The sequence below is a fragment of the Anomaloglossus baeobatrachus genome, chromosome 3, assembly GCF_048569485.1.
Source record: "Anomaloglossus baeobatrachus isolate aAnoBae1 chromosome 3, aAnoBae1.hap1, whole genome shotgun sequence".
Lineage (NCBI taxonomy): Eukaryota > Metazoa > Chordata > Amphibia > Anura > Aromobatidae > Anomaloglossus > Anomaloglossus baeobatrachus.
In genome coordinates this window covers 159,106,132-159,122,645 of record NC_134355.1, presented here as the reverse complement: position 1 = coordinate 159,122,645, position 16,514 = coordinate 159,106,132, and the positions used below count along the sequence as shown (strand labels likewise).

Genomic DNA, 16,514 nt, shown 5'->3' with positions numbered 1-16,514 from the left:
GCACACATTGCTATGTGTGACACCGCAGGAACAAGGAACAACATCGTACCTGCGGCCGCCACCAATGACGAAGGAAGGAGGTGGGCGGGATGTTACGGCCACTCATCTCCGCCCCTCAGCTTCTATTGGGCGGCCGCTTAGTGACGCCGCTGTGACGCCGCACGAACCGCCCCCTTAGAAAGGAGGTAGTTCGCCTGACACAGCGACGTCGCTAGGCAGGTATGTGTGGCGGGTGTTAGCGATGTTGTGCGCCACGGGCAGCGATTTGCCCGTAACGCACAACCAACGGGGGCGGCTGCTTTCACCAGCGCTAGCGATGTCACTGTGTGTAAAGTGGCCTTTAATGAAAAGAGGTTTCATAGACTCTTTCAATATATCATGCTGATATTCTACCAAACTACTTTCAATATTTTCCATTTATGTAATACAGAAAATCAAAATCATTTTAATGTGAGCTGAAAATATTTGTGATACTGGGTTACAAGCCAGGTTTATGGACTGTTAAAACTTTTTATAATTGGCCATAGCAATAATTGGTCTCATTATAGTTATAGCACAACTACGAGCACATATAGGAATAAGCTAATAGCCGTAGTTTATTTTTCTCATAGCACAGAAGCGAAAATTGTCTTCCTCATGACCTTGCTTCATCTTTTTGAGGATAATGAAGCAGTAAGTTGAGACTTTTTCCCATTTCAGTGAGCAGTTTTCTATATGTCACCAGCACAATATTAGTTTTCTCCCTTAGACATCCTTTTCATCGAGTAAGGAGACAGAATAATGATTAGAACATTACAAATGGCATCTTTACAGAGAAACAGACATAAAGTTATTAGGAGCATAAAAAACGGAAAGGTATCTGTGCCTCGTAAACACAAGACATAATGGTGACATCCAATAACAATTAATGTCCCCATGTCAGAGACGAGAACACACTGAAAAAATAATATTGTAAAAATTAAGTTACTGTAGCAGAAGGTTTAGACTAATTGGATCTGTACTAGTTATATGCTTGGGTGACTCTCAAATAACTGTAAGCTAAACATGTGTTGTACTGGCTTCAAATTCTGGAATTATGATTAGCATTCAGTCTTCTTCTTCCATTTATGAAGGTCATATATCTCAGCCTTTTATCTCACTGTGAATGGTTTAGTTTAAATCAAACACATCTTTCATTTAGGACCATTTAACGACAGAATGTGCCGTGTAACAAATGGAACAGCAATTAGTTGATGTAAATATGTAACACTGCAATTTGGTAAACAGCCATAATTCGTTTCCTTATGGTTATATAAAATGTACCCTATTTCACATTTGTTATCTTTCTCAAGATGAGCACAAAATAAGCTATGCTTTCCTTCAACATATGAAAAATTCAGTTGGTTGAGATAATGTCTTAGCCTTGTACAGATATTTCCAACCTTATCCTATAGGTCAGGGAGCTGACGGACAAAAAAGCATAATAGGGTCTTATCCGGAAATTAAGAACCAAGAATGCAGAATTATTGCTCATCTTTTCTGGTTGTTTCTCACACAACCTTAGAGAAAATTGTGAAGACAAGAAGGAGCTCATATAGGGTCTTATCCGAGGAGTATAGGGAATAAAGGACATTAGGAAGTCTCACCTTCAAGGGTTCTGTGAGTCACCACCAACTGCACAAAGTATGGGTCACACGGTGGCACAGCTACTGCAGCCCCATGTGTAAGTAGAGGAAATTAGAGGAAATCAATGAAGAGACTGGATGTTGATGACGTGCCACAATTGTAAAAGATGATTCCAGATATATTAATGAAAGTGATTTATTTCTACGTGTTTTGGATAGCCACCCTCTCCTTCTTTAGGGATTTTTCCTGAAGGAGAGTTTAGTTCTCCGAAACGCGTAGAAATAAATCACTTTTATTAATATATCTGGAATCATCTTTTACAACTGCGGCGTGGCATGAACACCCAGTCTCTTCGGTTTCCACAGCCTTACAAAAAGCATAGCAAATGGGTCAGCTACTACTAAATTCACAGAGCATAAGGTCAGAAGAATTGTGAAGGAACAGCGAGACAACTTGGTTTCATTTGATGGATGAAACCTGTTAGCAATTGAACTGATAGGCTACTATATTAAAAAAATACTTCTCACTTTTATGGGGTTTTTTACTGGATGGTTTGAGATTGTATTAAATTAGGATAATGAAAAATTCCATTAGCATTAGCTATAGTGTAAAGGTGTGAAGGAATATTGAGTAAGGGTATGAAGGAATAAAGGGTAAGGGTGTGAAGGAATATACAGTAAGGTAAGGGTGTGAAGGAATATTGGGTAAGGGTGTGAAGGAGCCAGGAAACAATGTGGTTTCATTTGCTCTATCAAAGAAATGATAGAGAAGCCAGTACACTGGATGCGGGTTGCAGGTGGTTTAATTCTACGAGTTTTGAAGTGATTTCACTTCTTCCTCAGGATACCACTAAGTACTTAGTGAGATCACTTAGAAACACATAGAGTTAAATCCCTTGCAACCCGCATCCATTCTCTTTTATCATTTCTTTGGCAGCGCAGATGAAACCGCTTGTCTCCTGGTTCCTTCACACCCTTACCCTATATTTCTTCACACCTTTACCCTATATTCCTTCACACCCTTATCCAATATTCCTTCACACCCTTACCCAATATTCCTTCACACCCTTACCCAATATTCCTTCACACCCTTACCCAATATTCCTTCACACCCTTACCCAATATTCCTTCACACCCTTACCCAATATTCCTTCACACCCTTACCCAATATTCCTTCACACCCTTACCCAATATTCCTTCACACCCTTACCCAATATTCCTTCACACCCTTACCCAATATTCCTTCACACCCTTACCCAATATTCCTTCACACCTTTACCCTATATTCCTTCACACCTTTACCCTATATTCCTTCACACCTTTACCCTATATTCCTTCACACCTTTACCCTATATTCCTTCACACCCTTACCCTATAGCTAATGCTAGTGCAATTTTTCATTATAGTAATTCAATACAATCCCAAACCAGTAAAAAAAAGTAAAAGTAAAAAGCATTTTTTTTACATAATAGCCTATTATTTCAATTACTAACAAGTGTTAGTAATTGAAATACTAGGGTATTCATCACAGTCCAGCAGTAAGAAACAAAAAGAAAAAAAAAGATTGTTTTTAACCCCTGATTTTGCATTTTTACGCTTTTGTTTCTTCCTCCCTTTATTCCAAGAGTCATCATTTTTTTATTTTTCCATCAATATAGCCATGCAAGGGCTTGTTTTTTGCAGAATGAGTTGTATTTTGGAATGACACCATTTATTAGTATGATGTAATGGTAAGCGAAAAAAAATCCAGGTGTGGCGTAATAGCAAAAAAAATTAAATTCTGCATTATTTTTTTGTTTTTTGATTTAAAGCATTCATTTTACTATAAAACTGACCTGGCAGTATGATAACTATAAAACTACAAAAGTGGCCTGGCAGGCAGATACCAAACCCTTTATAGTTTTTGCTTTTTTAAGTGGTGAAAAGAAGTCTGAAATTTAAAAAAAAAAAATTCTTGCCTCTGCGCGACTTTCCGAGAGCCATATTGTTTTCCATTTTTAAGATAAGGAGCTGCGTGAGTGCTTGTTTTTTGCGTCCGAAGCTGATGTTTCTATTGGTATTATTTTGGGACACATACGATGCTTTGATCACCTGTTATTAAATTTTTTTCTGTTGTTGCGGTGGCTGAAAAATTGCAATTGTTTTTTTTCTTCTTGTTACTCTGTTTACCGATTGGATTAATTTATTTCATATTTTGATAGAACCGACTTTGACTTTTATGAATGTAGTGATACAAAATATGTGATTTTTGTTATTATTTCTTAATTTTTAATGTGGCAAAAGGGGAGTGATTTCAACTTTTTATGCATTTTTTCTTTTTTTCATATTTCATAAAACACTTTTATCTACTTTGCACTGTGTTTAAAAGTTCTGTTGGGGGACTTGAACCTGCAATGGTCTGATCACTTGTTCTATATACAGCAATGTCACTGCATTGCTGAACATGGAAGAAATCACAGTTTTCTATGAACGTAAGACATGGGCTGCATTTCACAGGAGTAGTGAGATGACAGACACAGGGATGATCAGCTAACCCCTAGCTGTCATGAAAACTCATCAGCATCCCGCGATTGTGTTGCAGGCATGCCCATGAGGGCTCAGAACAGCACGCCTCAAATTAAATCAGCCGGCATGTGCATGGAAAGATGTGGGCTCAGTGTGTGAGCCCGCATCTAGGCAAGGAGATGACCTATGACATACATAGTACATTGCATGTCCCTCCACTGGCTCCCAATCTTCCACCATATCCAATTCAAACTACTAACACTAACCTACAAAGCTGTGTATAATCTGTCTCCACCCTACATCTCTGAACTAATCTCCAACACGTCTCCCCCGGTCCTCACAAGACCTCCTTCTCTCCTCCTCTCTCATTCCCTCCTCTCGCAACCGACTCCAAGACTTCTCCCGAGCATCCCGTCTCCTGGAACTCGCTGCCTCAACACGTCAGACTATCCCTTTGCAAACTTCAAACAGAACCTGAAAACTCACCTGTTCAGAAATGCCTACAATCTACAATGAACTCACTGCCGCCCGACCACCGTGCAGAGCTGCCGCCCGACCACCGTGCAGAGCTGCCGCCCAACCACCGTGCCGAGCTGCCGCCCAATCTACACCCCATCTACTGTCTCCTCCCCATATTTCTATAGAATGTAAGCCCGCAAGGGTAGGGCCCTCTTCCCTCTGTACTAGTCTGTCTACTGTAACTTGTGTATGTATTTTGTATGTAACCCCCTTCTCATGTACAGCACCATGGAATTAATGGTGCTCTATAAATAAATAATAATAATAATAATAATAATAATAATAATGGGTCATCAAGGGGCTAATGGTTTTATTTTTTTTTATTATGGGACCCTACAGTTGATGACTAGTATCCATCTAGGTCATTAATTATATCCATCCACTTACAAAATAGACAAAAGTAAAGGGGTTGGTGTTACAGTTTGCAGGATCTTCTGCAGGATCTTCTGTGGCTGGCACCTGGAGATGGAAACTATGTGATCGCAATTATGCGTTTAACATAAATGTGGTTATGTGCTGACTAGACGTGCACAGCATCACTCAATATAACCACTGGAGAATCCCAACAGCTCGCACACTACGAGCTGTAAGGATTCACAAGTCTGCAATTACATAGAGTGGCTGCAGACTTTAAACCCAGGCCTAAAAAATCCCTTTAATTCAAGACATCCAAGATCCATAAAAGGTCTTATTTAAGGGTGCTTTACATACTGTGACATCGCTAGCGATTGCTAGCAATGTTGCAAGCAATAGCACCCGCCCCCGTCGTTCATGCGACATTTGGTGATCGCTGCCGTAGCGAACAATATTGCTAAGGCAGCGTCACACGCGCATACCTGTTCAGCGACGTCGCTGTGACCGACGAACAATCCCTCCTTAAAGGGGGAGGTGCGTTCGGCATCACAGTGATGTCACAGCGGCGTCACTAAGCGGCCGCCCAATAGCAGAGGAGGGGCGGAGATGAGCGGGCGGAATATCCTCCTTCCTTCCTCATTGCCGGTGGACGCAGGTAAGGAGATGTTCATCGTTCCTTCGGTGTCACACATAGCGATGTGTGATGACGCAGGAACGACGAACAGCCAGTGGCATGCACCACCAACGATATTCTGAAAAGGAGTAACATGTCAATGATCAACGATTTTTGACGTTTTTGCGATCGTTGATCGTCGCTCCTTGGTGTCACACACTGCGATGTTGCTAACGACGCCGGATGTGCGTCACTAACGACGTGACCCCAACAATATATCATTAGCAATGTCGCAGTGTGTAAAGCACCCTTTACATCTAGTGCACCTTGTGTGCTGTTACTGCGGTAGGTTTAGGAAGAAGTTAAGACAAAAGAATTTGTTATCCAAATTTGACAACTCCTTTAAAAATGGCACATTTGATCATGATAATAAGGGCTGAACAGAAAAAGGACATTTTTATACTAGAATATTTGAAAATATAAATCATAATGTTCTCATGCATTTTTTTAAATCAGTTGTCTGATTCACAGTGAAGCACATATATCAAAAACAACATTTAATGATGCTTTTTTTTTTGCATCGAGGTCAATAGTGTATGTATTATTCAACTAAAGAAAATAGTGCATCGATCGGGCATATCAAAGCATTTCAGATGTAAGAAAAAAATGTAATTGTTTCTTTCTCAAAAATAAGGGGCTTTATCTTCTTCTTTCATTCGAGAGGTGACTGTGAATATGTAGCCATTGCCAAATGGAATAATGGTATAACACAAATAGGTTTCTATAGCTAAATTATTTAAAGGGAACCTGTCAGTTGATTCTTGCTGCTCAATCCAAGGGAAGCATGAATCAAAGCCTAGCTGCATAATTGCAGCCTGGTATTTAATTCTCTGACTAGCTCCGGCATTTCAGAGAAAATATAGTTTGAAGATCTGGCTGGTACCAGAGCTAGAGACCAGACTAGTCCAGTTCTGTCTACGAGTATTTACTCATAAGGAAGTTATCAACTATAACAAAACACTTTAATGTGGTCCCAAAGTGTCTCCAATCAAGAGTCCATATCAAACACTTCAAAAGACCATATTCTATTTCAATTAGGCTACTTTCACACCTCCGGTTTTTGCTATGCGGCACAATCCGGCACTTTGCAGGAAAATCGCAACCGGTTTTTTTTTGCTGCCGGTTGCGATTTTCCTGCATAGACTTTAATTAGTGCCGCATTGTGCCGCATGGCCTTGCGTTCCGTCCGGTTTTTGCCGCATGCGGCAGATTTAGCCGATGCGGCGGCCGGATGGAACGTTGCCTGGCACGTTTTTTCGTGCGGCAAAAAAAAACGCATCGCGCCGCATTCGGCCGATGCGGCGCATTTTTCAATGCATGCCTATGGCGGCCGGATGCGGCGCGATGCGGCAATAACCGCATCCGGCCGCCGCATGCGGTTTTTGCCACTGCGCATGCTCAGTAGCATGCCGCAAGCGGCAAAAACCGGACTGGCCGCACAGGAAAAACTTATGCAAAGGATGCGCAGCCGGATTGAGCCGCAGAGCTCAAGCCGGATGTGTGAAAGTAGCCTTACCAATCTTTATTAACATGATTAAAAAACAAAAAACACTAGACACAATAGACATGTTTAAAAATTCTCGACTCCCTGACGAAGCTACGTGAAACGATCGTTGGAGTGGTGTGGGGAGGGTCTGTCTAGGTAAAGTATCATGGAAAATTAAACAACTGTTTAATCTATGCTTTGCCCCTTGTTTGGGAAGGACTCTGGTAATTCCTCTGGAAGGAACTGTGAGTTCTCCCACTCTTTCATACATCTTGAGATTAAGGATTCATATCCTCTGGGTTTGATGTGTTAGGATACTATAATAATAAACGGAGGATTAATCCATTGAATTCTAATGAGTAAGAGGGGATATATAATCCATGATATATGGTAATCAGGAATCAGCAAAGTATTATTATGAACTAAATGCTGTATGATATTATAAATGAATGAATTATGATGGGCCCTCCACCCTACACCTTGTTTTTGTCAATTTTTAAACATGTCTATTGTGTCTAGTGTTTTTTGTTTTTTAATCATGTTAATAAAGATTGGTAATTGAAATAGAATATGGTCTTTTGAAGTGTTTGATATGGACTCTCAGTTCTGTCTACGGCTGGCTTCTTTTAGCGCATCTCCAGGTTAGGGCTGACATCAGCATCCGGTATACCCTGGCAAGTGCTGGGGCTCTCAGCAAAAGGGTGGGCCCTCTTGCCGTTGTCAGGGACGGTGATTTTTTCTGCAACCTCCTGGCAGATTTCCAGGGACTTTGCCAGCTATCGGCATTTTACACTTGCACTTGCAGTGCAAGCACATACATGTGCATTGTAGGATGGGGTCCATCGTGAGCGAAGTTAATGTTTGATGCTTTCGTATCCCACAGATAAAAATGAGCCACAGTGCAAGCCAGGATCCCCCAGAGATTTATGCCCCCCAGTGCTGTATGACCCGATTGCTGTATTCCTACCAGCAATGTGTATTCCCCTCAGTAATGTGTATGCCCGTCAGAGCTGTATGCCCCCCACCCCAGTAATGTTTATGCCCTCTAGTGCTGTATGCTTCCCAGTGCAGTTTGTCCCTCCACCTCAGTAACATGTTTGCCCACCAGTAATGTGTATGCCACCCAATAATGTGGTTACCTAAAGTAACATGTATGCCCCCCCAATGAAGTGTGTGCCTCCAGCCTACCATGTGATGTATATACAGCAATCTCAGTGTGCACTATGCATGGACATGTCTATTGAAGTGACAGCCATCAAGCAGTACGCCCTGCACAGACACAGCACCCAGGCGGAGCTGGACAGGAGACAAAGTGTAGCAGGTGAGCGAGGCTTCTTGCTATAGGAATATGACGCGCCCACTGGGGCCTGGGGCGACTTGTTACCGGGCTGCGGTTCTTCTGCTGCTGGGACGCCACGGTGGCTAGGCCCGGTTCCATGACCCCAATGGTGTCATTTAATAAAAAGGAAGGGGATGATGATGTTTGATTCGTGACGCCACCTGTTGTATGCAGCAAGTTAGGTGCCGCCGCTGCAAGATGGGGGACCTCTGGGGCAGATGGTGACGCGGCTTAGATTGTGTAGCTCCCCATAGGTAGAGCTGGGCCCCAGGGTGGATGGGAGTAGTAGTAGTATATGATGGCGGGCACAGGTGAATAATGGAAAGACACAGGGATGCAGTCTCAAGGTTTTTACTCACTGTAGCCAGTTACACACACCAGGGACCACCTTTGGAGTGCCAGGATTCACCGTGATGGGCTCCAGCCGATCCCGGGTAGTTCGGAGGTCGAGTCCGGTGCACCTTTCTAAAGTGTACTCTTTCATTGTCGTCTCTGTGCTTGCTTCGCCCTACTGCCTTGCATCCTTGCTCATTGAAGCCTGTATCTGTGCCCATGAACCCTGTGGGGTGGCGTGAAGCTCTATCCCTTGGTCCTTTTTGGTCACCTTCGAGCAAATTCATGTGCAGTGTGTGGCTGTGGTACTTGGACTCACCCAAGCCGTTGGTTTTGCTAGCGGAGCCCGTAGGTTCTTCTCCTCTAGCCTAGGGACCAATCCCCATGTTGCGACCTAGTCCTTCTGTCGCGGGCGGAGGAGGGGACGCCACGCTCTCCGACTGCTCGGGTCTGGCTGCCGCTGCGGCTGCTGCGGACTGCTGCTGCCGCTGCTCGGTGGCTCGAGCGATGGGCCGGATCCCGGGGACTCGAGCGGCGCTCCTCGCCCGTGAGTGAAAGGGGATTGGGTTTTGGGATAGTTTATTGTCCGTGACGCCACCCACGGTTGTGGTGATTAAGTGGACACCACCGCTGCTGTCTGGGGAGCCCGGGAGTGATGGTATGGAGCAGCCAGTTGTTGATTTGCCCCTCTGTGGGTAGGGGTTTCGGTGCTCCCGGGGCCCAGTGATGGGGTTGGTATGGTGGACAGGCGGGTATGGGGCCTGTGGAGGTGCAGGGGCGCAGGGGCAGCGCGGTGCCGCACGGCACGGAGGTACTCACTCAGCCAGTAGACACGACACAGTTCTCGGTAAACAAACGGCTGGTTGGACGGGTCCCTCGGACGGTTACGGTGCTGCGGTTCCCTGCAGTTAGCGGTGACGGTCTCTTCCCTGCACCTATGTAAAGTCTCTTGGTAGCGATGGGTCCCCACCGGTTACCCACTCCTCGGCTTCAATCTGGGCCGAAGGAGCCCTACTTTGCCCGCAGGCGCTGGCCCTGGGTAACTGGTGCCCTGGCGGTGGCGGTTTCTCCCCTTCACGGTCGGGCTGTTGCCTTCAATCGGGACTTGGTTGTTAGGAGACAGAGGTCCCCTTCACTGACGGATTTGGCAAATTATGGCGACTCCTAGCCTTGCCGGGATCCGAAAGGCCCCTGCCCTGGTGCTGACTGTTCTTCGTATACTGCTCCAGTACCGCTGGGTCACCACCCGTCCGCGGTCCTTCCAGCAACCTCCAAACAGTCCCCCTGCAGACTATCACCGCCGTCTGCTGACCTTGCTGTCTCAGTCCGGGGCACACACCCGGACCAACTTCAGGCTTCCTTAACTGTTTCTTTTCTGTCGCCACTCTTACTGTCCTCCTTTACCACTTCACTGTTTACTCCTTCACTACCATGGCTTAACTGCCTGGTTCTCCCGCCTCCAGGGCTGTGAACTCCTCGGTGGGCAGAGCCAACCGCCTGGCCCACCCCCTGGTGTGGACATCAGCCCCTGGAGGAAGGCAACAAGAATTTTAGGTTAGCTTGGTGTACCTGCCGGGAATGTGGGGTGCATGTGATGTTGTGACCTGTGACCCCTGGCTTGCCCAGGGCGTCACATTCCCCTTTAGCAAAACGCAGACCGTCCTCGGGCTGCCCGTCCAACACCGGTTTTATTTTCCTTTTGTTTTTCTGTAAAATAGAAAAAACGGTAACATATATACAATTTATTGCATCATCCCACATCGGGAGGTTCAGTTCTTAAACGTTACAAACATTAAAACGGTTAACGGTTACGGTCTCCGCTCTCTCCCACCCAAGTAACCTGGCCCTGATGCTGCCCCTAAAGCCCAGGCAGCACCCCTTGACCCAAGTCCAGCACAAGTTACCCAAGCGGGATCTGTCCTTCCCCTCCAGAGGGTAGCCACCGGTTCCTGTGGTGGCTGGGCCCCAGCCTGCTCTGCTGTGGGCCCTCCCTCCAACCTGCCTCTCCGGAGGCGGTAAATGCGGAAACGGTAACGGTAACACAACTTATTTACAAGCCACTAACGTCTGTGGTTGCCCTGCAAGTTCACGGGCTTGTCCATAGGAGTTCCTATGCATATTTTTCAAACGGTCCCCACGGGGACAACGGTGCCGGCAACGGCCGGTTTCCAAATCACAGAAGAATCAGGTGACTGTTCGGTAATCAATTCTTCATTGTCACTAAAAGTTTCAAACAAACACACTGGTGGTCCCAACGGGGACGGTGCAACGGTGCTCCGCTGCCTTACTCAGATTCTTCTGCTGAGGCGGACCCATCCTCTGCCACCAGCATATCAAACATACACTGACATGCCTGCTGTGACAGGGGTACCCGGTACCCATTTCCACCGGTACGCGGGGTATGGAAAACCACGGGGTCTCCTACATAGCGGGAATGCTCACTTGCCTCTTCAAACTCAGAAGCGGACCCGGGGCTGGGGCCGGAGTCATCATCTCTTGTTCCTGCGCCAGGCGGGTTACCGCCAGCTGCCGCAGCCTCCTGGCCTCCAGCGTCCAGCACATCAGATCCCTCTGCAGCAGCACGGGGCAGCAGGTCAGGCGAGTTTACACTGAGGCGCCCCAGAAGTAACGGCAAGGATGATGCATAGGTCGAGACTAGGCCGGGCCCCTCAGCCGCAGCGGCCGGTCCTGGTAGGACATAGGGACGTGGGTCACCAGTCGGTTCTGCTACATCCGTTCCCCCTCCGTACATCGGGGCAGTTGCAATCAGCATCTCCACCTCGTTGGTCCACTGCTCCATCATCCTGAAGATCTGACCCTGCTGACGTTGGTGGAATTGAATCACCCGGGCTTTCATCCATGCCACGGTCCCGGGCTCGGGGTCTGGCACAATCACTGCCGGGGCTTCTGGCACATTTTCATTATAGGGCCGCGGTTCCAGCGGTTCCCCCGGGAATGATTCGGGAACGTCCTGAGTGTCTGCAGCCGGTTGGTCCGCCGGGGCGGATTGGCAGGGTATCGCTACCAGTTGGGCAGGTAGCGGGCCTAGTGGTGGGGCGGCAGCAGCTAACGCGGGTAGTGGGGGGACGAGAGGCAGGGTGAGCGGAGGCAGGCCGGGCCCCTCAGCTTCAATGGCCGATCCCTCGGGAATACAGGGGCGTGGGTCTCTTACCCGCTCCTCCAAATCCTCTTCCACCTCGCGTCTCCGCATAGCTGCCACCACGTCCGCCATGTCGGTCTCCCACTCCTCCAAGAGGAGTCGCATGTGGGCTTGCAGACGGTTACTCAGCGGGACGGTCCGGTCCCTCAACCACGTCGCCGTGCCGGGCGCGGGGGCTTCCTCGTTGGGAGTTGGGTTGTACATCTTGGCAATCGTGCCTTCCAGGAACCCGGTATTGCTGCAGAGTTCTGGCGTCTCTGCTTCTATAGCCGCGGCTACATGCGACCAGTCGCCATTTCGTCCCCCTTAGCCTCTTTCCGGCCCCTCCTCTATCGGGGCGGGGTTTTGGCCTTCGCGCCTCTGCTACTCGAGAAGACGCTCGAGCGGGAACTTTTCGCGCCAAAGATGGCGACTTCTGAAATTTTCCGGCCGGATACCTCCGGCGGTCACAAGGCGCACCTCTACCCAACGGCAGAGCGGTAAGATCCTGTTCGTGACGCCAAGTAGTCGTGGGCGGAGGAGGGGACGCCGCGCTCTCCCACTGCTCGGGTCCGGCTGCCGCTGCGGCTGCTGCGGCCTGCTGCTGCCGCTGCTCGGTGGCTCGAGCGATGGGCCGGATCCCGGGGACTCGAGCGGCGCTCCTCGCCCGTGAGTGAAAGGGGATTGGGTTTTGGGATAGTTTATTGTCCGTGATGCCACCCACGGTTGTGGTGATTAAGTGGACACCACCGCTGCTCTGTCTGGGGAGCCCGGGAGTGATGGTATGGAGCAGTCAGTTGTTGATTTGCCCCTCCGTGGGTAGGGGTTTCGGTGCTCCCGGGGCCCAGTGATGGGGTTGGTATGGTGGATAGGCGGGTATGGGGCCTGTGGAGGTGCAGGGGCGCAGGGGCAGCGCGGTGCCGCACGGCACGGAGGTACTCACTCAGCCAGTAGACACGACACAGTTCTCGGTAAACAAACGGCTGGTTGGACGGGTCCCTCGGACGGTTACGGTGCTGCGGTTCCCTGCAGTTAGCGGTGACGGTCTCTTCCCTGCACCTATGTAAAGTCTCTTGGTAGCGATGGGTCCTCTCTGGTTACCCACTCCTCAGCTTCAATCTGGGCCGAAGGAGCCCTACTTTGCCCGCAGGCGCTGGCCCTGGGAAACTGGTGCCCTGGCGGTGGCGGTGTCTCCCCTTCACGGTCGGGCTGTTGCCTTCAATCGGGACTTGGTTGTTAGGAGACAGAGGTCCCCTTCACTGACGGATTTGGCAAATTATGGCGACTCCTAGCCTTGCCGGGATCCGAAAGGCCCCTGCCCTGGTGCTGACTGTTCTTCGTATACTGCTCCAGTACCGCCGGGTCACCACCCGTCCGCGGTCCTTCCAGCAACCTCCAAACAGTCCCCCTGCAGACTATCACCGCCGTCTGCTGACCTTGCTGTCTCAGTCCGGGGCACACACCAGGACCAACTTCAGGCTTCCTTAACTGTTTCTTTTCTGTCGCCACTCTTACTGTCCTCCTTTACCACTTCACTGTTTACTCCTTCACTACCCTGGCTTAACTACCTGGTTCTCCCGCCTCCAGGGCTGTGAACTCCTTGGTGGGCGGAGCCAACCGCCTGGCCCACCCCCTGGTGTGGACATCAGCCCCTGGAGGAAGGCAACAAGGATTTTAGGTTAGCTTGGTGTACCTGCCGGGAATGTGGGGTGCATGTGATGTTGTGACCTGTGACCCCTGGCTTGCCCAGGGCGTCACACTTCCACCTGTAGATTATGTGTGGAACAAGGCCACGAGAGATTAGCTCCTGTGGTCTCTAGGACCCTTTCTGTAGGTGCCCGGGCCGAGCAGTACCTGCTCCAGGCCACTGGTCTTAGCTCCTCCACTGCTCCTCAGACTGAACTCCGCACTTCACACTGTGTTCCCACTTTGTACTATGTTCCTACTCCTAAGACTCCTCCTGACAGCCTGGCTTCAGGTATAATCACACTCTCTGCCATGTCTGATGATTTGTTTCTGAGCCTGGGTGTCGTGCTTCGTGTGAACCGGTGTTGACCTCCTCCTTACCCGAGATGGAATACCACACATCTGGCTGAGGTGCAGTACCTCTGTGGCGACTGAAACCTCAGGGGTGCCACAAATATTTGAAAAAAGAGATACTTAGCTTATGTATTGACCAATGCATGTGAGCCCGGTAATCATGACAGTTTGCTCTCTTACATATTGTGACCCTAACTTGAAATGCCGCTATCTGGGTTAAAAACCTACATGCCTGGGCAGAAGGGATCTAGTTATAATGGAAGATGGACACAATCTGGTTATTGGGTGCACTGCTGATTTCTGTTCAGACATGTAGGCTTTTAACCCAGATATATTTGTAGTTCATTTGTTTCTGACTGAGCACTCTGCCCTATAACCAGGGTGTGTCCATTTTCCATTATAGTTGGATCCTTTCTGCCCAGACATGGAGGTTTTCAACCCAGAAAGTTGCATTTCAAGTTAGGGTTCCGATATATAAGAGATCACCTTGTCGTGGTTAACAGGCTCACATGCATTGGCCAATGCATAACCTAAAGGGTAAGTTACACGCTACGATATATCTAACAATATGTCGTCGGGGTCACGTTGTTAGTGACGCACATACGGCATCGTTTCACATATCGTAGCGTGTGATAGCTACGAGCGACTGTGAACGAGCAAAAATACTCACCTTATCGTTGCTCGTTGACACGTCACTCATTTTCAAAAACTCAAACATCCTTCTGCGCGCCGCTTGTTCATCATTCCCGAGACAGCACACATTGCTCCGTGTGACACCCTGGGAATGATGAACTGCAGCTTACCTGCATCCCGCCGGCAATGCGGAAGGGAGGAGGTGGGCGGGATGTTTACGTCCCGCTCATCTCCGCCCCTCTGCTTCTATTGGCCGGCCGCTGTGTGACGTCACTGTGACTGACGCCGAACGTCCCTCCCCCTTCAGGAAGTGGATGTTCGCTGCCCACAGCGAGGTCGTTTGGAAGGTAAGTACGTGTGACGGGGGATTATGACTTTGTGCGACATGGGCAACATGTGAACGCACGATAAATCGTAGCGTGTAAAGCAGCTTTAGTATTTCTTTTTTCAAATATTCTTAGAGCAGTAATGTAATACCAGAGTTTCCTTATTCATTGTTAGTAGTCTAGAGTGCAGATGTATATATTTTTGTTGTTATATTGTGTCTTCAGCTTGCACCTGTTCACACCTATTGGATGTGCTGGTCAGTCTTTTTTTATATATATATATATATATATATATATATATATATATTTGCGTATATATTTATATTTGTGTATATATAATTTTGGGAATTTGTCTTCAAAAATGTATATGTAAGTATTGCCTGTAGGTGTACATGTTTGTGTATGTGCGTGTCTGTGTGTGCATAGGGCCCTCTGAGACTCTTTCGTCCGGGGCCAACAAAAACCTGGAGCTGGCTCTGCTCCAAGTGAATGATTTGCCTCATGCTGCGGGAGAGAGCTATCAATCATCTCTGACTGTCCTGGTAGAGTTGATAGATCTGCAAACTATATTTTGTCTGTAATGCAAAAGAATTTTAGAGAGAAACATACTTGGCCACAATGAAGCAGCCAGGCTTTGACTCATGCTCATAGTTTGGACGGCATGAATAAGTTTACAGGTTTTTTTATATGTGGACTGTCAACAAAAAGAGGAACATATGAATTTTCCCCTAAAATATAACCTGCTGTCCGTGGAAAAATGAGAGCAAATGGATGACAAACATATCTGAATAACACCTTACACAGACACTGGTGACTGTGGGGTCTGAAACTCTGTTATGCCTCTTGATATGTCAGAAAAAATATCATTGCACTAATTTGGTGCCATCTGCTTGGCTATAAGCAGCAACTAAACAGCAATGGTGATGGCCTCTATGGGACTTTCTGGAATTCTCTCTCCTACAGTGCGCAGAAGAGAATGTAACGCAGGTTAAACCTAAAAATACACCAATGGTTTAAATGTTAATCTTTATGTAAAAATCAAAGAATAGGGAGAAATAACACATAAACCAAACAACAAAGAAAGGCGCAAGAAAATGTTAGTAATCATATTCTGTGACAACTTTCTACAGGCAACAGAAACAGTTTTTATCTTTGCATGAAAGCCGGAATAATTATAGAAACCTATGAACGGAAAATGATTACTAAGGAGTAAAAATAACTTAATTTTGACAGAATTTCTACTTTGCAATGCAAATAGAAGGCCACTTTGTAAGGTCATCAAAAATTGAGCTGCAGTCATAAATTAAATATTGCTTATTGTACAGACTGAACGTTCAAAGAGGAAAATGTGAGGAAGTATGTTACTGAAAGTCAGGGAGGCTGCAATGGTGACACTGGTGAACAATAAGCGAACATGCTGTCATTACCTTTAGTGGATAGGACACATATTTAGCAAGAAATGGACTTTCTAACATTTCTGTTTATGTGACAGACAAAAATAAAATGATATCAATAATCCTAAAATGCAGGGAATTTAACTCCTTCAGCCCCAGAGCGGTTTCC

General features: G+C 47.2%; 1 protein-coding gene across 3 annotated transcripts in view; it reads right to left on the bottom strand.

Moving 5' to 3' along the window:
* The window catches only part of GRM1 (glutamate metabotropic receptor 1), a 588,806-nt gene that overhangs the window by 334,552 nt on the left and 237,740 nt on the right, over positions 1-16,514 (bottom strand). The gene's annotated exons all lie outside the window — the stretch shown is intronic.